General features: G+C 52.2%; 1 long non-coding RNA gene across 1 annotated transcript in view; it reads right to left on the bottom strand.

Annotated features, from left to right (window-relative positions):
• Positions 1 to 24438, bottom strand: part of LOC146870701 (uncharacterized) — a 70133-nt gene extending 45695 nt beyond the window's left edge. The window contains exons 1-2 of the long non-coding RNA XR_014959435.1: positions 24326 to 24438; positions 24174 to 24226 (exon numbers count right to left, since the gene is read on the bottom strand). This is a non-coding gene — a long non-coding RNA (uncharacterized LOC146870701). The remainder of the gene's footprint in view (positions 1 to 24173; positions 24227 to 24325) is intronic.
• Positions 24439 to 24805: the final 367 nt, after the last annotated feature.

Below are 24805 nucleotides of genomic sequence, written 5' to 3'. Positions count from 1 at the left end.
GACTGTTAGGGTAAGTTCCCCTCCTGCGGAGGTCGTGTGGGGTCTCTTGGGGGATCTCCCTCCTCCTCTGGGGGACTAGTTAGTTTTCTTTCCATGGGGCGACAGGCACACTGCACTTTGGGGGGGCTGTTCGGGCTCATGCAGGGGTGCAGGGTGGGGGGAGTTCTGTTGGGATGGGTGGGTTGGGGTGGGGTGTGGTTCGTTTCTACCGCAAGGCAAACCCTTTATTGTATTGGTTTTTTTGAGATGCTCTCGGGGGGACAAATGATGGCTTCTGTATGTGATGGGGGGTAGGGACCTGACGTTGTTGTCCTGGAACGTTAACGGACTGGGTGATAGGATTAAGCGGGGTGTGGTCCTGCAATATCTGAAACGGATTTCGCCTGATGTGGTCTTTTTGCAGGAAACACACCTCATTGGTAACTCCTATTGTGCCATGAACCGACGTGGTTATCGTTTGGTGGCCCACTCGGGCTTCACATCAGGCTCACGAGGGGTGGGCATTATGGTCAAGACTTCGCTCCCGCTAGAAATAGATGAGGTGCGCCATGATGAGAGGGGACGCTACACTGTCTTGGTGGGGAGAATGGAGGGCAAGGTAGTCGTCTTTGTCTCAGTGTACGTCCCACCGGGGTTACAGTCCACCACCTTTGCGGACCTGGGACGCCTACTGCTTGACCTTCCGGGGGGGCTTCTGGTGGTTGGGGGGGGACTTCAATGCGGTGGCTTCTGGGACTCTGGATCGCTATCCCCCTAGGGACCTCCCCCGGGCACAAGCGTGGCTGTCTGGCCTTTTGGACACGCTGGGATTGGTGGACTGTTGGCGTCTGAAGCATCCCACTCGGCTGCAGTACACCTTCCATTCGGGGGCCCATGGTAGCCTTTCGCGGCTTGATTATGTCCTTGTCCCTGCGGCCTATGCCGGGAGAGTGGGGGAGGTGCGCCATCTGGCGCGGGGTATCTCAGATCATTCCCCACTCCTGTTGCACTTTGATGTCTTCCCGAGGGGGGAGGGCAGGGTAGCTCCAATCAATGCCTGGTACCTGCGCGACCCCACTATTCGTGCTGACTTGATTAAATCCTTGCAACGGTATTTTGAGGAGAATGTGGGGTCTGTCCCGTCTGCCATTTCCCTGTGGGAGGCTTTCAAGACTGTGCTTAGAGGGGAGGCCCTCTCCTTTATTTCCCATGCCCGGAGGCGCGCACAGGAGGAGGTGACCCGGGTGGAGGCCGAAATCACTGAACTGGAGGGTGATCTGGGGAGTGGGGTGACTGACGCTGCGCTGCACGTTCTACACCTTAAGCAGGCGGCCTATAGGTCCCTCGTCACGGAGGCGGCCAGGGGCCTCAGCAGAGAGCAACAGGGGCGATTGTATGATGTGGGTGATAAGGCTGGTAAGTTGATTGCGTGGTTGGATAGGAAGGAGAGAGCTAATCGTGTGGTCCCGCTGATTGAAAGAATGGATGGTGTACGTGTCACTGAGCCGGAAGGCATTGTCTCTTGCTTCGCGGATTATTTCCGCGAGGTATATTCCCCGGTTTCTCCCTGCCCGGAGGAGGATTCCCATGCCCTGCTGCGTGACATCGCGCTGCCCTCCCTCTCAATGGAGGACAGGGAGTTGATGGATGCCGCCCCCACCTCGGACGAAATTGCCCTCGCCATCCGCTCGGTCGCTTCTGGCAAGGCCATGGGCCCGAACGGCATTCCTATCGAGTTGTATAAATTGCGACCGGACGTACTGGCACCCCACCTCCGCGCTATGTTCCTTGCGGCTCACTCGCGGGGCTCCCTCCCGCCGGACCAGCGTCTGGCTACCATCGTGGTTATCCACAAGGAGGGCAGACCGCGAGACCGGGTTACCTCCTACCGGCCTATCTCGCTCTTGAACGCGGAGCCTAAAATCCTCGCCAAGGTGCTCGCTAACCGGCTGGTCGGCGTGGTGGGCGATTTGGTCCACCAAGACCAGTCCGGCTTCATTCCCCATCGCAATACGGCCCTTAATCTGCGGCGCTTGCAAGGGGTGCTCGCGCGTGTTCCGTTCGTGCGGGAGCCGGCCATCTTGGCGTCCCTGGACGCCACCATGGCGTTCGACACGCTCGAGTGGCCCTACATCTGGGCGATGTTGGCGAAATTTGGATTTGGCCCGGGATTCATCAGTTGGGTCAAATTGTTGTACTCGGACCCATTGGCACAGGTGGTGGTGAATGGTCGAGTCTCGGCCCCATTCGTGCTGGGACGGGGCACGCGACAGGGTTGTCCCCTGTCGCCACTCCTTTTTGCATTGGCCCTGGAACCCCTGGCGGAGTGGCTGCGGTGGCACCCTTCCATCCGAGGTCTCCGTTGGACCCCCGAGTATGAGGACCGCGTGTCCCTCTACGCTGACGATATCCTTTTGTACTTAGCCTCCCCGCGCAAATCACTGATTGTCCTGGTCGATGTTCTGCGCTCCTTTGGCCGTAATTCAGGCCTTGTCATTAACTGGGCTAAATCCTGTGTCTATGTGCTTTCCGGGGAGGCTCCTGTCCTCCCTCGGGGCTGTCCGATCCAGATTGCCTCGCAGGGATTTCGATACCTGGGGGTCTATATTACGCTGGACCCGGTGGCCCGCTACGAGCGAAACTTGCTTCCCCCCCTCCAGCGCTTGAAGGAGGACGTCGCGCGCTGGCGGCGCTTGCCGCTTTCGCCGCTCGGCCGGGCGGCACTGTTCAAGATGATGTCATTGCCACGCTTTTTGTACGCTCTCCAGAACACTATGGACTTGGTCCCGGCGCGCTACTTCCGTGAGGTGGAACGCTTACAGCGCCGTCTGTTTTGGGATGGGAGGCCGCGTATAGCCCTGGCAAAATTGACGCTCCCGTGGTACGACGGAGGGATTGCCCTCCCGGATATTAAGCGGTATTACTGGGCCTCCCAGTTAGCTGCAATTAATCACGGCTTCTATGGGCCCGCCCTAAACCCGGCATTTGAAATGGACAAAATGCTCCTACCCGGTGGCGACTACAACCGAGCGCTCTATACTAGCGTGCCCGATTCCCGCTTGACGGGACCCACGCGTGTCATGGTGCGAGTATGGCACGCGGCTAATGCAGCTATGGGATGGAAGGACCGTTTGACCCGGGCGTCACCGTTGTATGCGTCGGAGAGGCTTGGCTCTTTGTGGACCTCGAAGGGCTTCGAGAGGTGGGACATGATAGGCATCAGTACAGTGGGAGATCTCTGGACGAGGGGAGGATTCAAGACATTCGAGACGCTGCAGGCGGAGTTTCAGCTGCAGGGCAGTGAATACTTTCGCTACCTGCAGGTCCGTCACGCACTGGGTTCCGTCTTCCCAGACGTGGCCTCCATCCCGGAGTCCTCCCCCCTGGAGGATAGAGTGCTAGATGGCCACGTTCCGGACAGCACGATCTCCCTCATTTATAAGAAATTGATAAATGACCGCTCGGGCCTACTGACTGGCCTCCGCGAGGCTTGGGTTGCCGATGGGCTGGAGTTGGACGACGAGGACTGGATTTCCGCGGTGGCCTCTCCGAAGGAGGTGGCCATCCCGGCTCGCCTTCGCTTCGTCCAGCTTAAGATACTCCACCGGGTGTATATGACGGGGCCAAGGCTTCAGCGTATGGGCTATGCCGAGGATGGATTGTGTAAGCGTGGGTGTGGTGCTTTGGCGACTTTTTTACACATTCTGTGGGAATGTCCGAAGGTGGAGCGATTCTGGCGTGGTGTGCATGAGGTTCTGCGAGCGGTTACACATGTCGCGCTGTTGCCTGAAGCGAGGAGATGCCTGCTGAATGTGTGGGAACCGACTGATTACTCGGTTCCGCAGACGCGATGGGTGACTCTGGGATATATGATAGCTAAACGTGACATTGCTCAGCTGTGGGGATCTCAGAGACCCCCGGCGGTGTCGGCTTGGAAAGAACATATGGATTGGTGCATGTTCCGAGAAAAGGTGGTATATGTGGCGCGGGGTAAGCCTGGGGCATGGGTGAAGATATGGGGCCCCTGGAACGCTTACCGCGGGGGTATTTGCGAGCCGCCGTTGTTGCCTCCCGCTTCACCAGCTCCATCCCCATAGTTGACCCCCTCCCTCAGCCCTGGGCACATTGTTCTCCCAGTCCCGGATCAGTTTCCCTCCCCCTCTCTGGATTTCTTTGGATGGTTGGGGTTCCCCACTTGAGGAGCACGTGTCGTCATTTTCGATTGTGGGTTGCCTTGCGGGTGTGGTTTTATGTTGTTGTGTTGTATAAAACGAAACCGTATTGTGGGTTCAGAGTTATGTGGCCCGCGTTGTTGATACCTCCTGCTTTATCGTCTATGCAAAGCCAAGTGCCTTATTGTATGTATGTCATTTGCTTTTGTCACTTTAGCGGCCGGCCGGAAGGTTGTAGGCCCATACTTGTATATATTTGAGATTGCAATAAACGGTTTCAAAAAATAAAAAATAAAAAAAAAAATAAAAGAACGGTGATGGTTCAACCCCAGATCTGTTGACTGGGTGTCAATGTTTGATTGGTTCTGATGCTCCGTCCATCACCCCCCCCTTTTGTACCGCGTTGTTCGCCATAAGTTAGCAGGGTATGCTCAGACGTGAGTCCCTTGCTCACTTTGCCACTGGATTCAAGCAAGCCTGGCTGAAGTGCCAGAGACCGGTCCTAGGAAGCTTGTTTCCGGTCCAGGGAAGGCATGGCTTGGCAGTTTGGGCTGGACTGTTCCCATGAGGCACAGGGTCAGACTGATTTGCATATGGCCATGTCTGAACTGGGGTGGCAGAGTGAGCTAAAGAACGGTGATGGATCAACCCCAGATCTGTTGACTGGGTGTGAGTGTTTGATTGGTTCTGATGCTCCGTCCATCACCACCCCCTTTTGTACCGCGTTGTTTGCCATAAGTTAGCAGGGTATGCTCAGACGTGAGTCCCTTGCTCACTTTGCCACTGGATTCAAGCAAGCCTGGCTGAAATGCCAGAAACCGGTCCTAGGAAGGTAGTTTCCGGTCCAGGGAAGGCATGGCTTGGCAGTTCGGGCTGGACTGTTCCCATGAGGCACAGGGTCAGACTGATTTGCATATGGCCATGTCTGAACTGGGGTGGCAGAGTGAGCTAAAGAACGGTGATGGATCAACCCCAGATCTGTTGACTGGGTGTGAGTGTTTGATTGGTTCTGATGCTCCGTCCATCACCACCCCCTTTTGTACCGCGTTGTTCGCCATAAGTTGGCAGGGTATGCTCAGACGTGAGTCCCTTGCTCACTTTGCCACTGGATTCAAGCAAGCCTGGCTGAAGATGGCTGAAATGCCTGAAACCGGTCCTAGGAAGCTTGTTTCCGGTCCAGGGAAGGCATGGCTTGGCAGTTCGGGCTGGACTGTTCCCATGAGGCACAGGGTCAGACTGATTTGCATATGGTCATGTCTGAACTGGGATGGCAGAGTGGGCTAAAGAATGGTGATGGATCAACCCCAGATCTGTTGACTGGGTGTGAGTGTTTGATTGGTTCTGATGTTCCGTCCATCACCACCCCCTTTTGTACCGCTTTGTTCGCCATAAGTTGGCAGGGTATGCTCAGACGTGAGTCCCTTGCTCACTTTGCCACTGGATTCAAGCAAGCCTGGCTAAAGACGGCTGAAATGCCAGAAACCGTTCCTAGGAAGTTTGTTTCGGGTCCAGGGAAGGCATGGCTTGGCAGTTCGGTCTGGACTGTTCCCATGAGGCACAGGGTCAGACTGATTTGCATATGGCCATGTCTGTGTTGGGGTGGCAGAGTGGGCTAAAGAACGGTGATGGATCAACCCTCAGATCTGTTGACTGGGTGTGAGTGTTTGATTGGTTCTGATGCTCCGTCCATCACCACCCCCTTTTGTACCGCTTTGTTCGCCATAAGTTGGCAGGGTATGCTCAGACGTGAGTCCCTTGCTCACTTTGCCACTGGATTCAAGCAGGCCTGGCTGAAGACGGCTGAAATGGCGGGAAACCGGTCCTAGGAAGCTTGTTTCCGGTCCAGGGAAGGCATGGCTTGGCAGTTCGGGCTGGACTGTTCCCATGAGGCACAGGGTCAGACTGATTTGCATATGGCCATGTCTGAACTGGGGTGGCAGAGTGGGCTAAAGAACGGTGATGGATAAACCCCAGATCTGTTGACTGGGTGTGAGTGTTTGATTGGTTCTGATGCTCTGTCCATCACCACCCTCTTTTGTACCGCTATGTTCGCCATAAGTTGGCAGGGTATGCTCAGACGTGAGTCCCTTGCTCACTTTGCCACTGGATTCAAGCAAGCCTGGCTGAAGAAGGCTGAAATGCCAGAAACCGGTCCTAGGAAGCTTGTTTCCGGTCCAGGGAAGGCATGGCTTGGCAGTTCGGGCTGGACTGGTCCCATGAGTCACAGGGTCAGACTGATTTGCATATGGCCATGTCTGAACTGGGGTGGCAGAGTGGGCTAAAGAACGGAGATGGATCAACCCCACATCTGTTGACTGGGTATGAGTGTTTGATTGGTTCTGATGCTCCGTCCATCACCACCCCCTTTTGTACCGCTTTGTTCGCCATAAGTTGGCAGGGTATGCTCAGACGTGAGTCCCTTGCTCACTTTGCCACTGGATTCAAGCAAGCCTGGCTGAAGACGGCTGAAATGCCAGAAACCGGTCCTAGGAAGCTTGTTTCCGGTCCAGGGAAGGCATGGCTTAGCAGTTCGGGCTGGACTGTTCCCATAAGGCACAGGGTCAGACTGATTTGGATGTATGACATTACAACGCATGCAGTTACATCGCATGCGTTACAACGCATGCGATGTTACAACGCTATGCCATTACAACACAAGTCTTTACATCGACTTAAACTAGATGGCGTGCTAACATTAGAAAAGTGTAATTTACTATTCCAACTCCAGTCCACGTAACAGTAGGGAAGGTGTTGGGATAGTAAACTACTCTATTTGTAATGTTAGCACGCCATCTAGCGCAAGTCGATGTAAAGACGTGCGTTGTAATGGCATTGCGTTGTAACATTGCATGCGTTGTAACGCATGCGATGTAAATGCTGCGCGTGGTAAAAACCTCGTTGTAATGGCTGTTCCCTGACTGATTTGCATAAGGCCATGTCTGAACTGGGGTGGCAAGTGGGCTAAAGAACGGTGATGGATAAACCCCAGATCTGTTGACTGGGTGTGAGTGTTTGATTGGTTCTGATGCTCCGTCCATCACCACCCCCTTTTGTACCGCTTTGTTCGCCATAAGTTGGCAGGGTATGCTCAGACGTGAGTCCCTTGCTCACTTTGCCACTGGATTCAAGCAAGCCTGGCTGAAGATGGCTGAAATGCCAGACAACGTTCCTAGAAAGCTTGTTTCCGGTCCAGGGAAGGCATGGCTTGGCAGTTCGGTCTGGACTGTTCCCATGAGGCACAGGGTCAGACTGATTTGCATATGGCCATGTCTGTACTGGGGTGGCAGAGTGGGCTAAAGAACGGTGATGGATCAATCCTCAGATCTGTTGACTGGGTGTGAGTGTTTGATTGGTTCTGATGCTCCGTCCATCACCACCCCCTTTTGTACAGCTTTGTTTGCCATAAGTTGGCAGGGTATGCTCAGACGTGAGTCCCTTGCTCACTTTGCCACTGGATTCAAGCAAGCCTGGCTGAAGACGGCTGAAATGCCAGAAACCGTTCCTAGGAAGCTTGTTTCCAGTCCAGGGAAGGCATGGCTTAGCAGTTCGGGATGGACTGTTCCCATGAGGCACAGGGTCAGACTGATTTGCATATGGCCATGTCTGAACTGGGGTGGCAGAGTGGGCTAAAGAACGGTGATTGATCAACCACAGATCTGTTGACTGGGTGTGAGTGTTTGATTGGTTCTGATGCTCCGTCCTTCACCACCCCCTTTTGTACCGCTTTGTTCGCCATAAGTTGGCAGGGTATGCTCAGACGTGAGTCCCTTGCTCACTTTGCCACTGGATTCAAGCAAGCCTGGCTGAAGATGGCTGAAATGCCAGAAACCGGTCCTAGGAAGCTTGTTTCTGGTCCAGGGAAGGCATGGCTTGGCAGTTCGGGCTGCACTGTTCCCATGAGACACAGGGTCAGACTGATTTGCATATGGCCATGTCTGAACTGGGGTGGCAGAGTGGGCTATAGAACGGTGATGGATCAACCCCAGATCTGTTGACTGGGTGTGAGTGTTTGATTGGTTCTGATGCTCCGTCCTTCACCACCCCCTTTTGTACCGCTTTGTTCGCCATAAGTTGGCAGGGTATGCTCAGATGTGAGTCCTTTGCTCACTTTGCCACTGGATTCAAGCAAGCCTGGCTGAAGACGGCTGAAATGCCAGAAACCGGTCCTAGGAAGCTTGTTTCCGGTCCAGGGAACGCATGGCTTGGCAGTTCGGGCTGGACTGTTCCCATGAGACACCGGGTCAGACTGATTTGCATATGGCCATGTCTGTACTGGGGTGGCAGAGTGGGCTAAAGAAGGGTGATGGATCAACCCTCAGATCTGTTGACTGGGTGTGAGTGTTTGATTGGTTCTGATGCTCCGTCCATCACCACCCCCTTTTGTACCGCTTTGTTCGCCATAAGTTTGCAGGGTATGCTCAGACGTGAGTCCCTTGCTCACTTTGCCACTGGATTCAAGCAAGCCTGGCTGAAGATGGCTGAAATGCCAGACACCGTTCCTAGAAAGCTTGTTTCCGGTCCAGGGAAGGCATGGCTTGGCAGTTCGGTCTGGACTGTTCCGATGAGGCACAGGGTCAGACTGATTTGCATATGGCCATGTCTGTACTGGGGTGGCAGAGTGGGCTAAAGAACGGTGATGGATCAATCCTCAGATCTGTTGACTGGGTGTGAGTGTTTGATTGGTTCTGATGCTCCGTCCATCACCACCCCCTTTTGTACAGCTTTGTTTGCCATAAGTTGGCAGGGTATGCTCAGACATGAGTCCCTTGCTCACTTTGCCACTGGATTCAAGCAAGCCTGGCTGAAGACGGCTGAAATGCCAGAAACCGTTCCTAGGAAGCTTGTTTCCAGTCCAGGGAAGGCATGGCTTAGCAGTTCGGGATGGACTGTTCCCATGAGGCACAGGGTCAGACTGATTTGCATATGGCCATGTCTGAACTGGGGTGGCAGAGTGGGCTAAAGAACGGTGATTGATCAACCCCAGATCTGTTGATTGGGTGTGAGTGTTTAATTGGTTCTGATGCTCTCTCTATCACCACCCCCTTTTGTACCGCTTTGTTCGCCATAAGTTGGCAGGGTATGCTCAGACGTGAGTCCTTGCTCACTTTCCCACTGGATTCAAGCAAGCCTGGCTGAAGACGGCTGAAATGGCGGGAAACCGGTCCTAGGAAGCTTGTTTCCGGTCCAGAGAAGGCATGGCTTGGCAGTTCGGGCTGGACTGTTCCCATGAGGCACAGGGTCAGACTGATTTGCATATGGCCATGTCTGAACTGGGGTGGCTGAGTGGGCTAAAGAACGGTGATGGATAAACCCCAGATCTGTTGACTGGGTGTGAGTGTTTGATTGGTTCTGATGCTCCGTTCATAACCACACACTTTTGTACCGCTTTGTTCGCCATAAGTTGGCAGTGTATGCTCAGACGTGAGTCCTTTGCTCACTGTTCCACTGGATTCAAGCAAGCCTGGCTGAAGACGGCTGAAATGCCAAAAACCGGTCCTAGGAAGCTTGTTTCCGGTCCAGGGAAGGCATGGCTTGGCAGTTCGGGCTGGACTGTTCACATGAGACACAGGGTCAGACTGATTTGCATATGGCCATGTCTGAACTGGGGTGGCAGAGTGGGCTAAAGAACGGTGATGGATCAACCCCAGATCTGTTGACTGGGTGTGAGTGTTTGATTGGTTCTGATGCTCTGTCCATCACCACCCCCTTTTGTACCACTTTGTTCGCCATAAGTTGGCAGGGTATGCTCAGACGTGAGTCCCTTGCTCACTTTGCCACTGGATTCAAGCAAGCCTGGCTGAAGACGGCTGAAATGCCAGAAACCGGTCCTAGTAAGCTTGTTTCCGGTCCAGGGAAGGCATGGCTTAGCAGTTCGGGCTGGACTGTTCCCATGAGGCACAGGGTCAGACTGATTTGCATATGGCCATGTCTGAACTGGGGTGGCAGAGTGGGCTAACGAACGGAGATGGATCAACCCCACATCTGTTGACTGGGTGTGAGTGTTTGATTGGTTCTGATGCTCCGTCCATCACCACCCCCTTTTGTACCGCTTTGTTCGCCATAAATTGGCAGGGTATGCTCAGACGTGACTCCCTTGCTCACTTTGCCACTGGATTCAAGCAAGCCTGGCTGAAGACGGCTGAAATGCCAGAAACCGGTCCTAGGAAGCTTGTTTCCGGTCCAGGGAAGGCATGGCTTGGCAGTTCGGGCTGGACTGTTCCCATAAGGCACAGGGTCAGACTGATTTGGATGTATGACATTACAACGCGTGCAGTTACATCGCATGCGTTACAACGCATGCGATGTTACAACGCTATGCCATTACAACACAAGTCTTTACATCGACTTGCACTAGATGGCGTGCTAACATTAGAAAAGTGTAATTTACTATTCCAACTCCAATCCACGTAACAGTAGGGAAGGTGTTGGGATAGTAAACTACACTATTTGTAATGTTAGCACGCCATCTAGCGCAAGTCGATGTAAAGACTTGCTTTGTAATGGCATTGCGTTGTAACATCGCATGCGTTGTAACGCATGCGATGTAAATGCTGTGCGTGGTAAAAACGCGTTGTAATGGCTGTTCCCCGACTGATTTGCATAAGGCCATGTCTGAACTGGGGTGGCAGAGTGGGCTAAAGAACGGAGATGGATCAACCCCACATCTGTTGACTGGGTGTGAGTGTTTGATTGGTTCTGATGCTCCGTCCATCACCACCCCCTTTTGTACCGCGTTGTTCGCCATAAGTTGGCAGGGTATGCTCAGACGTGAGTCCCTTGCTCACTTTGCCACTGGATTCAAGCAAGCCTGGCTGAAGACGGCTGAAATGCCAGAAACCGGTCCTAGGAAGCTTGTTTCCGGTCCAGGGAAGGCATGGCTTGGCAGTTCGGGCTGGACTGTTCCCATGAGGCACAGGGTCAGACTGATTTGCATATGGCCATGTCTGAACTGGGGTGGCAGAGTGGGCTAAAGAACGGTGATGGATCAACCCCATATCTGTTGACTGGGTGTGAGTGTTTGATTGGTTCTGATGCTCTGTCCATAACCACCCCCTTTTGTACCGCTTTGTTCTCCATAAGTTGGCAGGGTATGCTCAGACGTGAGTCCCTTGCTCACTTTGCCACTGGATTCAAGCAAGCCTGGCTGAAGATGGCTGAAATGCCTGAAACCGGTCCTAGGAAGCTTGTTTCCAGTCCAGGGAAGGCATGGCTTGGCAGTTCGGTCTGGACTGTTCCCATGAGGCACAGGGTCAGACTGATTTGCATATGGTCATGTCTGAACTGGGGTGGCAGAGTGGGCTAAAGAACGGTGATGGATCAACCCCAGATCTGTTAACTGGGTGTCAATGTTTGATTGGTTCTGATGCTCCGTCCATCACCACCCCCTTTTGTACCGCGTTGTTCGCCATAAGTTGGCAGGGTATGCTCAGACGTGAGTCCCTTGCTCACTTTGCCACTGGATTCAAGCAAGCCTGGCTGAAGATGGCTGAAATGCCTGAAACCGGTCCTAGGAAGCTTGTTTCCGGTCCAGGGAAGGCATGGCTTGGCAGTTCGGGCTGGACTGTTCCCATGAGGCACAGGGTCAGACTCATTTGCATATGGTCATGTCTGAACTGGGGTGGCAGAGTGGGCTAAAGAACGGTGATGGTTCAACCCCAGATCTGTTGACTGGGTGTCAATGCTTGATTGGTTCTGATGCTCCGTCCATCACCACCCCCTTTTGTACCGCGTTGTTCGCCATAAGTTAGCAGGGTATGCTCAGACGTGAGTCCCTTGCTCACTTTGCCACTGGATTCAAGCAAGCCTGGCTGAAGTGCCAGAGACCGGTCCTAGGAAGCTTGTTTCCGGTCCAGGGAAGGCATGGCTTGGCAGTTTGGGCTGGACTGTTCCCATGAGGCACAGGGTCAGACTGATTTGCATATGGCCATGTCTGAACTGGGGTGGCAGAGTGAGCTAAAGAACTGTGATGGATCAACCCCAGATCTGTTGACTGGGTGTGAGTTTGATTGGTTCTGATGCTCCGTCCATCACCACCCCCTTTTGTACCGCTTTGTTCGCCATAAGTTGGCAGGGTATGCTCAGACGTGAGTCCCTTCCTCACTTTGCCACTGGATTCAAGCAAGCCTGGCTGAAGACGGCTGAAATGCCAGAAACCGGTCCTAGGAAGCTTGTTTCCGGTCCAGGAAAGGCATGGCTTGGCAGTTGGGGCTGGACTGTTCCCATGAGGCACAGGGTCAGACTGATTTGTATATGGCCATGTCTGAACTGGGGTGGCAGAGTGGGCTAAAGAACGGTAATGGATCAACCCCTGATCTGTTGACTGGGTGTGAGTGTTTGATTGGTTCTGATGCTCCATCCATCACCACCCCCTTTTGTAACGCTTTGTTCGCCATAAGTTGGCAGGGTATGCTCAAACGTGAGTCCCTTGCTCACTTAGCCACTGGATTCAAACAAGCCTGGCTGAAGACGGCTGAAATGCCAGAAACCGGTCCTAGGAAGCTTGTTTCCGGTCCAGGGAAGGCATGGCTTGGCAGTTCGGGCTGGACTGTTCCCATGAGGCACAGGGTCAGACTGATTTGCATATGGCCATATCTGAACTGGGGTGGCAGAGTGGGCTAAAGAACGGTGATGGATCAACCCCAGATCTGTTGACTGGGTGTCAATGTTTGATTGGTTCTGATGCTCCGTCCATCACCACCCCTTTTTGTACCGCGTTGTTCGCCATAAGTTGGCAGGGTATGCTCAGACGTGAGTCCCTTGCTCACTTTGCCACTGGATTCAAGCAAGCCTGGCTGAAGACGGCTGAAATGCCAGAGACCGGTCCTAGGAAGCTAGTTTCCGGTCCAGGGAAGGCATAGCTTGGCAGTTTGGGCTGGACTGTTCCCATGAGGTACAGGGTCAGACTGATTTGCATATGGCCATGTCTGAACTGGAGTGGCAGAGTGGGCTAAAGAATGGTGATGGATCAACCCCAGATCTGTTGACTGAGTGTGAGTGTTTGATTGGTTCTGATGCTCCATCCATCACCACCCCCTTTTGTACCGCGTTGTTCGCCATAAGTTGGCAGGGTATGCTCAGACGTGAGTCCCTTGCTCACTTTGCCACTGGATTCAAGCAAGCCTGGCTGAAGACGGCTGAAATGCCAGAAACCGGTCTTAGGAAGCTTGTTTCTGGTCCAGGGAAGGCATGTCTTGGCAGTTCGGGCTGGACTGTTCCCATGAGGCACAGGGTCAGACTGATTTGCATATGGCCATGTCTGAACTGGGGTGGCAGAGTGGGCTAAAGAACGGTGATGGATAAACCCCAGATTTGTTGACTGGGTGTGAGTGTTTGATTGGTTCTGATGCTCCGTCCATCACCACCCCCTTTTGTACCGCTTTGTTGGCCATAAGTTGGCAAGGGTATGCTCAGACGTGAGTCCCTTGCTCACTTTGCCACTGGATTCAAGCAAGCCTGGCTGAAGATGGCTGAAATGCCTGAACCGGTCCTAGGAAGCTTGTTTCCGGTCCAGGGAAGGCATGGCTTGGCAGTTCGGGCTGGACTGTTCCCATGAGGCACAGGGTCAGACTGATTTGCATATGGTCATGTCTGGACTGGGGTGGCAGAGTGGGCTAAAGAATGGTGATGGATCAACTCCAGATCTGTTGACTGGGTGTCAATGTTTGATTGGTTCTGATGCTCCGTCCATCACCACCCCCTTTTGTACCGCGTTGTTCCCCATAAGTTGGCAGGGTATGCTCAGACGTGAGTCCCTTGCTCACTTTGCCACTGGATTCAAGCAAGCCTGGCTGAAATGCCAGAGACCGGTCCTAGGAAGCTTGTTTCCAGTCCAGGGAAGGCATGGCTTGGCAGTTTGGGCTGGACTGTTCCCATGAGGCACAGGGTCAGACTGATTTGCATATGGCCATGTCTGAACTGGGATGGCAGAGTGGGCTAAAGAACGGTGATGGATCAACCCCAGATCTGTTGACTGAGTGTGAGTGTTTGATTGGTTCTGATGCTCCGTCCATCACCACCCCCTTTTGTACCGCGTTGTTCGCCATAAGTTGGCAGGGTATGCTCAGACGTGAGTCCCTTGCTCACTTTGCCACTGGATTCAAGCAAGCCTGGCTGAAGATGGCTGAAATGCCAGAAACCGGTCCTAGGAAGCTTGTTTCCGGTCCAGGGAAGGCATGGCTTGGCAGTTCGGGCTGGATTGTTCCCATGAGGCACAGGGTCAGACTGATTTGCATATGGCCATGTCTGAACTGGGGTGGCAGAGTGGGCTAAAGAACGGTGATGGATAAACCCCAGATCTGTTGACTGGGTGTGAGTGTTTGATTGGTTCTGATGCTCCGTCCATCACCACCCCCTTTTGTACCGCTTTGTTGGCCATAAGTTGGCAGGGTATGCTCAGACGTGAGTCCCTTGCTTACTTTGCCACTGGATTCAAGCAAGCCTGGCTGAAGACGGCTGAAATTCCAGAAACCGGTCCTAGGAAGCTTGTTTCCGGTCCAGGGAAGGCATGGCTTGGCAGTTGGGGCTGGACTGCTCCTATGAGGCACAGGGTCAGACTGATTTGCATATGGCCATGTCTGAACTGGGGTGGCAGAGTAGGCTAAAGAACGGTGATGGATCAACCCTCAGATCTGTTGACTGGGTGTGAGTGTTTGATTGGTTCTGATGCTCCGTCCATCGCCACCCCCTTTTGTACCGCTTTGTTCGCCATAAGTTGGCAGGGTATGCTCAGACGTGAGTCCCTTGCTCACTTTGCCACTGGATTCAAGCAAGCCTGGCTGAAGTGCCAGAGACTGGTCCTAGGAAGCTTGTTTCCGGTCCAGGGAAGGCATGGCTTGGCAGTTCTGGCTTGACTGTTCCCATGAAGCACAGGGTCAGACTGATTTGCATATGGCCATGTCTGAACTGGGGTGGCAGAGTGGGCTAAAGAACGGTGATGGATAAACCCCAGATCTGTTGACTGAGTGTGAGTGTTTGATTGGTTCTGATGCTCCGTCCATCACCACCCCCTTTTGTACCGCGTTGTTCGCCATAAGTTGGCAGGGTATGCTCAGACGTGAGTCCCTTGCTCACTTTGCCACTGGATTCAAGCAAGCCTGGCTGAAGATGGCTGAAATGCCAAAAACCGGTCCTAGGAAGCTTGTTTCTGGTCCAGGGAAGGCATGTCTTGGCAGTTCGGGCTGGACTGTTCCCATGAGGCACAGGGTCAGACTGATTTGCATATGGCCATGTCTGAACTGGGGTGGTAGAGTGGGCTAAAGAACGGTGATGGATAAACCCCAGATTTGTTGACTGGGTGTGAGTGTTTGATTGGTTCTGATGCTCCGTCCATCACCACCCCCTTTTGTACCGCTTTGTTGGCCATAAGTTGGCAAGGGTATGCTCAGACGTGAGTCCCTTGCTCACTTTGCCACTGGATTCAAGCAAGCCTGGCTGAAGATGGCTGAAATGCCTGAAACCGGTCCTAGGAAGCTTGTTTCCGGTCCAGGGAAGGCATGGCTTGGCAGTTCGGGCTGGACTGTTCCAATGAGGCACAGGGTCAGACTGATTTGCATATGGTCATGTCTGGACTGGGGTGGCAGAGTGGGCTAAAGAACGGTGATGGATCAACCCCAGATCTGTTGACTGGCTGTGAGTGTTTGATTGGTTCTGATGCTCCGTCCATCACCACCCCCTTTTGTACTGCGTTGTTCGCCATAAGTTGGCAGGGTATGCTCAGACGTGAGTCCCTTGCTCACTTTGCCACTGGATTCAAGAAAGCCTGGCTGAAATGCCAAAAACCGGTCCTAGGAAGCTTGTTTCTGGTCCAGGGAAGGCATGTCTTGGCAGTTCGGGCTGGACTGTTCCCATGAGGCACAGGGTCAGACTGATTTGCATATGGCCATGTCTGAACTGGGGTGGCAGAGTGGGCTAAAGAACGGTGATGGATCAACCCCAGATCTGTTGACTGGGTGTGAGTGTTTGATTGGTTCTGATGCTCTGTCCATCACCACCCCCTTTTGTACCGCGTTGTTCGCCATAAGTTGGCAGGGGATGCTCAGACGTGAGTCCCTTGCTCACTTTGCCACTGGATTCAAGCAAGCCTGGCTGAAGATGGCTGAAATGCCAGAAACCGGTCCTAGGAAGCTTGTTTCCGGTCCAGGGAAGGCATGGCTTGGCAGTTCGGGCTGGACTGTTCCCATGAGGCACAGGGTCAGACTGATTTGCATATGGCCATGTCTGAACTGGGGTGGCAGAGTGGGCTAAAGAACGGTGATGGATAAACCCCAGATCTGTTGACTGGGTGTGAGTGTTTGATTGGTTCTGATGCTCCGTCCTTCACCACCCCCTTTTGTACCGCTTTGTTGGCCATAAGTTGGCAGGGTATGCTCAGACGTGAGTCCCTTGCTTACTTTGCCACTGGATTCAAGCAAGCCTGGCTGAAGACGGCTGAAATGCCAGAAACCGGTCCTAGGAAGCCTGTTTCCGGTCCAGGGAAGGCATGGCTTGGCAGTTGGGGCTGGACTGTTCCCATGAGGCACAGGGTCAGACTGATTTGCATATGGCCATGTCTGAACTGGGGTGGCAGAGTAGGCTAAAGAACGGTGATGGATCAACCCTCAGATCTGTTGACTGGGTGTGAGTGTTTGATTGGTTCTGATGCTCCGTCCATCACCACCCCCTTTTGTACCGCTTTGTTCGCCATAAGTTGGCAGGGTATGCTCAGACGTGAATCCCTGGCTCACTTTGCCACTGGATTCAAGCAAGCCTGGCTGAAGTGCCAGAGACTGGTCCTAGGAAGCTTGTTTCCGGTCCAGGGAAGGCATGGCTTGGCAGTTCTGGCTGGACTGTTCCCATGAGGCACAGGGTCAGACTGATTTGCATATGGCCATGTCTGAACTGGGGTGGCAGAGTGAGCTAAAGAACGGTGATGGATCAACCCCAGATCTGTTGACTGGGTGTGAGTGTTTGATTGGTTCTGATGCTCCGTCCATCACCACCCCCTTTTGTACCGCGTTGTTCGCCATAAGTTGGCAGGGTATGCTCAGACGTGAGTCCCTTGCTCACTTTGGCACTGGATTCAAGCAAGCCTGGCTGAAGACGGCTGAAATGCCAGAAACCGGTCCTAGGAAGCTTGTTTCCGGTCCAGGGAAGACATGGCTTGGCAGTTCGAGCTGGACTGTTCCCATGAGGCACAGGGTCAGACTGATTTGCATATGGCCATGTCTGAACTGGGGTGGCAGAGAGGGCTAAAGAACGGTAATGGATCAACCCCTGATCTGTTGACTGGGTGTGAGTGTTTGATTGGTTCTGATGCTCCATCCATCACCACCCCCTTTTGTAACGCTTTGTTCGCCATAAGTTGGCAGGGTATGCTCAAACGTGAGTCCCTTGCTCACTTAGCCACTGGATTCAAGCAAGCCTGGCTAAAGACGGCTGAAATGCCAGAAACCGGTCCTAGGAAGCTTGTTTCTGGTCCAGGGAAGGCATGGCTTGGCAGTTCGGGCTGGACTGTTCCCATGAGGCACAGCGTCAGACTGATTTGCATATGGCCATGTCTGAACTGGGGTGGCAGAGTGGGCTAAAGAACGGTGATGGGTCAACCCCATATCTGTTGACTGGGTGTCAATGTTTGATTGGTTCTGATGCTCCGTCCATCACCACCCCTTTTTGTACCGCGTTGTTCGCCATAAGTTGGCAGGGTATGCTCAGACGTGAGTCCCTTGCTCACTTTGCCACTGAATTCAAGCAAGCGTGGCTGAAGACGGCTGAAATGCCAGAGACCGGTCCTAGGAAGCTTGTTTCCGGTCCAGGGAAGGCATGGCTTGGCAGTTTGGGCTGGACTGTTCCCATGAGGTACAGGGTCAGACTGATTTGCATATGGCCATGTCTGAACTGGGGTGGCAGAGTGGGCTAAAGAACGGTGATGGATCAACCCCAGATCTGTTGACTGGGTGTGAGTGTTTGATTGGTTCTGATGCTCCGTCCATCACCACCCCCTTTTGTACCGCGTTGTTCGCCATAAGTTGGCAGGGTATGCTCAGACGTGAGTCCCTTGCTCACTTTGCCACTGGATTCAAGCAAGCCTGGCTGAAGACGGCTGAAATGCCAGAAACCGGTCCTAAGAAGCTTGTTTCCTGTCCAGGGAAGGCATGGCTTGGCAGTTCGGGCTGGACTGTTCCCATGAGGCACAGGGTCAGACTGATTTGCATATGGCCATGTCTGAACTGGGGTGGCGTGGCAGAGTGGGCTAAAGAACGGTGATGGATAAACCCCAGATCTGTTGACTGGGTGTGAGTGTTTGATTGGTTCTGATGCTCCGTCCATCACCACCCCCTTTTGTACCGCTTTGTTGGCCATAAGTTGGCAAGGGTATGCTCAGACGTGAGTCCCTTGCTCACTTTGCCACTGGATTCAAGCAAGCCTGGCTGAAGATGGCTGAAATGCCTGAAACCGGTCCTAGGAAGCTTGTTTCCGGTCCAGGGAAGGCATGGCTTGGCAGTTCTGGCTGGACTGTTCCTATGAGGCACAGGGTCAGACTGATTTGCATATGGTCATGTCTGAACTGGGGTGGCAGAGTGGGCTAAAGAACGGTGATGGATCAACCCTAGATCTGTTGACTGGGTGTCAATGTTTGATTGGTTCTGATGCTCCGTCCATCACCACCCCCTTTTATACCGCGTTGTTCGCCATAAGTTGGCAGGGTATGCTCAGACTTGAGTCCCTTGCTCACTTTGCCACTGGATTCAAGCAAGCCTGGCTGAAATGCCAGAGACCGGTCCTAGGAAGCTTGTTTCCGGTCCAGGGAAAGCATGGCTTGGCAATTTGGGCTGGACTGTTCCCATGAGGCACAGGGTCAGACTGATTTGCATATGGCCATGTCTGAACTGGGGTGGCAGAGTGGGCTAAAGAACGGTGATGGATCAACCCCAGATCTGTTGACTGGGTGTGAGTGTTTGATTGGTTCTGATGCTCCGTCCATCACCACCCCCTTTTGTACCGCGTTGTTCGCCATAAGTTGGCAGGGTATGCTCAGACGTGAGTCCCTTGCTCACTTTGCCACTGGATTCAAGCAAGCCTGGCTGAAGACGGCTGAAATGCCAGAAACCGGTCCTAGGAAGCTTGTTTAAGGTCCAGGGAAGGCATGGCTTGGCAGTTCGGGCTGGACTGTTCCCATGAGGCACAGGGTCAGACTGATTTGCATATGGCCATGTCTGAACTGGGGTGGCAGAGTGGGCTAAAGAACGGTGATGGATAAACCCCAGATCTGTTGACTGGGTGTGAGTGTTTGATTGGTTCTGATGCTCCGTCCATCACCACCCCCTTTTGTACCGCTTTGTTGGCCATAAGTTGGCAGGGTATGCTCAGACGTGAGTCCCTTGCTCACTTTGCCACTGGATTTAAGCAACCCTGGCTGAAGACGGCTGAAATGCCAGAAACCGGTCCTAGGAAGCTTGTTTCCAGTCCAGGGAAGGCATGGCTTGGCAGTTCGGGCTGGACTGTTCCCATGAGGCACAGGGACAGACTGATTTGCATATGGCCATGTCTGAACTGGGGTGGCAGAGTGGGCTAAAGAACGGTGATGGATAAACCCCAGATCTGTTGACTGGGTGTGAGTGTTTGATTGGTTCTGATGCTCCATCCATCACCACCCCCTTTTGTACCACTTTGTTCGCCATAAGTTGGCAGGGTATGCTCAGACGTGAGTCCCTTGCTCACTTTGCCACTGGATTCAAGCAAGCCTGGCTGAAGACGGCTGAAATGCCAGAAACCGGTCCTAGGAAGCTTGTTTCCGGTCCAGGGAAGGCATAGCTTGGCAGTTCCGGCTGGACTGTTCCCATGAGGCACAGGGTCAGACTGATTTGTATACGGCCATGTCTGAACTGGGTTGGCAGAGTGGGCTAAAGAACGGTGATGGATCAACCCCAGATCTGTTGACTGGGTGTGAGTGTTTGATTGGTTCTGATGCTCCGTCCATCACCACCCCCTTTTGTGCCGCTTTGTTCGCCATAAGTTGGCAGGGTATGCTCAGACGTGAGTCCCTTGCTCACTGTATTCAAGCAAGCCTGGCTGAAGACGGCTGAAATGCCAGAAACCGTTCCTAGGAAGCTTGTTTGCTGTCCAGGGAAGGCATGGCTTGGCAGTTCGGTCTGGACTGTTCCCATGAGGCACAGGGTCAGACTGATTTGCATATGGCCATGTCTGTACTGGGGTGGCAGAGTGGGCTAAAGAACGGTGATGGATCAACCCTCAGATCTGTTGACTGGGTGTGAGTGTTTGATTGGTTCTGATGCTCCATCCATCACCACCCCCTTTTGTACCGCTTTGTTTGCCATAAGTTGGCAGGGTATGCTCAGACGTGAGTCCCTTGCTCACTTTGCCACTGGATTCAAGCAAGCCTGGCTGAAGACGGCTTAAATGCCAGAGACCGGTCCTAGGAAGCTTGTTTCCGGTCCAGGGAAGGCATGGCTTGGCAGTTTGGGCTGGACTGTTCCCATGAGGCACAGTGTCAGACTGATTTGCATATGGCCATGTCTGAACTGGGGTGGCAGAGTGGGCTAAAGAATGGTGATGGATCAACCCCAGATCTGTTGACTGGGTGTGAGTGTTTGATTGGTTCTGATGCTCCGTCCATCACCACCCCCTTGTGTACCGCGTTGTTCGCCATAAGTTGGCAGGGTATGCTCAGACGTGAGTCCCTTGCTCACTTTGGCACTGGATTCAAGCAATCCTGGCTGAAGACGGCTGAAATGCCAGAAACCGGTCCTAGGAAGCTTGTTTCCGGTCCAGGGAAGGCATGGCTTGGCAGTTCGGGCTGGACTGTTCCCATGAGGCACAGGGTCAGACTGATTTGCATATGGCCATGTCTGAACTGGGGTGGCAGAGTGGGCTAAAGAATGGTGATGGATAAATCCCAGATCTGTTGACTGGGTGTGAGTGTTTGATTGGTTCTGATGCTCCGTCCATCACCACCCCCTTTTGTACCGCTTTGTTGGCCATAAGTTGGCAGGGTATGCTCAGACGTGAGTCCCTTGCTCACTTTGCCACTGGATTCAAGCAAGCCTGGCTGAAGAGGGCTGAAATGCCTGAAACCGGTCCTAGGAAGCTTGTTTCCGGTCCAGGGAAGGCATGGCTTGGCAGTTCGGGCTGGACTGTTCCCATGAGGCACAGGGTCAGACTGATTTGCATATGGTCATGTCTGAACTGGGGTGGCAGAGTGGGCTAAAGAACGGTGATGGATCAACCCCAGATCTGTTGACTGGGTGTCAATGTTTGATTGGTTCTGATGCTCCGTCCATCACCACCCCCTTTTGTACCGCGTTGTTCGCCATAAGTTGGCAGGGTATGCTCAGACGTGAGTCCCTTGCTCACTTTGCCACTGGATTCAAGCAAGCCTGGCTGAAGACGGCTGAAATGCCATAGATCGGTCCTAGGAAGCTTGTTTTTGGTCCAGGGAAGGCATGGCTTGGCAGTTTGGGCTGGACTGTTCCCATGAGGCACAGGGTCAGACTGATTTGCATATGCCCATGTCTGAACTGGGGTGGCAGAGTGGGCTAAAGAACGGTGATGGATCAACCCCAGATCTGTTGACTGGGTGTGAGTGTTTGATTGGTTCTGATGCTCCGTCCATCACCTGCCCCTTTTGTACCGCGTTGTTCGCCATAAGTTGGCAGGGTATGCTCAGACGTGAGTCCCTTGCTCACTTTGCCACTGGATTCAAGCAAGCCTGGCTGAAGATGGCTGAAATGCCAGAAACCGGTCCTAGGAAGCTTGTTTCCGGTCCAGGGAAGGCATGGCTTGGCAGTTCGGGCTGGACTGTTCCCATGAGGCACAGGGTCAGACCGATTTGCATATGGCCATGTCTGAACTGGGGTGGCAGAGTGGGCTAAAGAATGGTGATGGATCAACCCCAGATCTGTTGACTGGGTGTGAGTGTTTGATTGGTTCTGATGCTCCGTCCATCACCAGCCCCTTTTGTACCGCGTTGTTCGCCATAAGTTGGCAGGGTATGCTCAGACGTGAGTCCCTTGCTCACTTTGCCACTGGATTCAAGCAAGCCTGGCTGAAGATGGCTGAAATGCCAGAAACCGGTCCTAGGAAGCTTGTTTCCGGTCCAGGGAAGGCATGGCTTGGCAGTTCGGGCTGGACTGTTCCCATGAGGCACAGGGTCAGACTGATTTGCATATGGCCATGTCTGAACTGGGGTGGCAGAGTGGGCTAAAGAATGGTGATGGATCAACCCCAGATCTGTTGACTGGGTGTGAGTGTTTGATTGGTTCTGATGCTCCGTCCATCACCACCTCCTTTTGTTCCGCTATAATTCCCTTTGGGTACATAAATTAACAGACACGCCGCATATGCTCACATACATCCAACCATAAGTCCCAGGTGCGAAATTGACAGATTATCGAAACACTTCTAAAATACAATTTAATAATAGAGTGCTATGTCACAAATACTTAGAATAAACAGTTGCTAAAAACAAGGATCATACAAAATTCATCATCTTCACAGCTGGAAAGGACTTAGAAAAGACAATTACATTTGTCATTAAGTGCATTAATTTGTAAAAATACATCAACTCAACATAGTGCAAACCATCAATTCTTGTGTCAGAATGTCGTTCCGTACATAACAAATTTAATGACCAAACAAGGCATCGATGAATTTTGGTGGGTTTAAATCACCTTCCTCTGGACCAAAATTTTTTCTCCTCTCGTATAATTAATTGGCAAACCGGTAAAAACTCGATAAGGCACCAGTTTTCATGAGGCACGAATTAACTGCAGAGTCTCATATGATCTGTTTCATGAATTTCTAGGAGACGATTTTTACGATGTGCAAAGCAATCTGCATAAGTGCCAAGGTTCATCAGCCCCTTATCCTGCTGTGTGTAGTCTTATTATTTTGGTAAAAACCTGCTGTTAGATTACATCGATAGAAAACAAACAGAGATCTCAACCGGTCTCATTCAAAGGCAATTATACATGCATGTCGATAACATTGCAAGCGCAGAAAAGGAAGACTCTCAAAGAATGAATTTTTTAGCAAAAAGCAATCATGTATTAAATACAATGTATACAAAAGGACGGGGGTAAGGGTGTTTGAACCAAGCTTCAAGGAAAGAAAGTTACAGTTATATCAGCACTGTACGCAAGATCAATTGGCAAAACACAATCCGAAATTGTACTTGGTGCTGGGAGGTGTACGTGACACATAAAGACAGCGACACAAGTGACAAAGTGAGGTCAGCACAGGGACGGCGCAAAGTGAAGTGAAGGTGAATATGTACAATATAATACAATCGGCGGTTCTAATATCTATTTAAACAATGAAGTTAAATATAATCCATTTTTCGTAGAACCATATAACAGGATGTTGCCATCAATTAAGCTGACAAGTCGACGGCGTTTCGATCCACACAAATTGGGATCGTCATCAGGACTGGATTGTTAAAGTTTCAGACAGTGCTGTATAGAAGGACAAGAAAAGAGGGAAAAGGGGGAGATTAAAAGCCAAAAAGGGAATTAAAAAAATTTATCAAGAATAGCCCGAACCAATTGAGCCAAGTGAAGGAGAGCACGAGAGGAGGGGGAAGGGGGAAGGACTGGTTAATGGGTGAGTGACAACTGGTTGGAAACAGAGGCAAAATAAAATAAAATAATTAAATTAAGCCGGAGCCAACAATAACCCGTTAATGGTGTATGTTACCATGGGCTGACCGGGAAATGCACCGAGTGAGCATTTACCTGGGGAAAATGGACACTGAGAATAGGCGCCAAAAAGTGTGCGTCCAAGGGAAGTCCAAGCCGAAGTCGACCTCTAAAGAAAGGAGACGAGTGATTAACTGGGGATACACGGAGTGAGGGGAAGGGGAGAAGAAATCCCTGCAATGTACCTGACCTGAAGCGTACTCTGGGTGCGACTCAAACGCAGAGCTTCGAAGCTCCTGACTAGAAAGAGACAGAAAGACGAGTGTTTAAGGACCCAACAGACACCTATTAAGGATCATGAAAAGGGGAAAAAGAAATTATGTAAATATACCTGGAAACGCAGTGTCTTCCAGAGGTGATTGAATCCGCAATACTTTAGAGTTTCTAAATAGAAAACAGCGAAATGGCGATTTGAGAGCACCGGCCAGGACAGTTAGGAGGGATAGAGGGGTGAGGAAATCTGAGGGAGAAAAACTGTCTTACCTAATGAATAGGAAACCAGAGTATGAATCAGCCCGAGTCCGACAGAATGAGGGAGACGAGCCGGAGAGAACCCAGGAAGTGAAGGGAAAGTGGGAGGAGCAAGGGTAGTGACGTGAAGGGGTGTGAGCAAGAGGGGAAATCAGAGACACTGAAAAGGGACCCAGAACGAGGAACTTCAGTTAAGGAAAGGGAAAGATTATGTCCTGTAGATCAATGTCCCTTATTTACAATTAAGGGCTCAAATACCATTAATACGCAATACATGGAAAAACTTGCACAAATTGTCGGAAAAGGATACATTATACATTATACTTGGTAATGTGTCACAGTAGTACATTATGGGGGTACATACATAAGTAAAGAAAAAAATTACGTTATGATCCAATGAAATACAAAGAGCACAAATGCGACACAACATGAGAGCAGGAAAGGGGAAATCAGGGAAAAAGTAGGAGGGCAAGGGGCGGGGGAGAAAAATGA

Source organism: Triturus cristatus, chromosome 1_1 (genome assembly GCF_964204655.1).
Source record: "Triturus cristatus chromosome 1_1, aTriCri1.1, whole genome shotgun sequence".
Lineage (NCBI taxonomy): Eukaryota > Metazoa > Chordata > Amphibia > Caudata > Salamandridae > Triturus > Triturus cristatus.
Note: the sequence above shows the minus strand (reverse complement) of the source record. Positions and strands in the feature narration are given on the sequence as shown.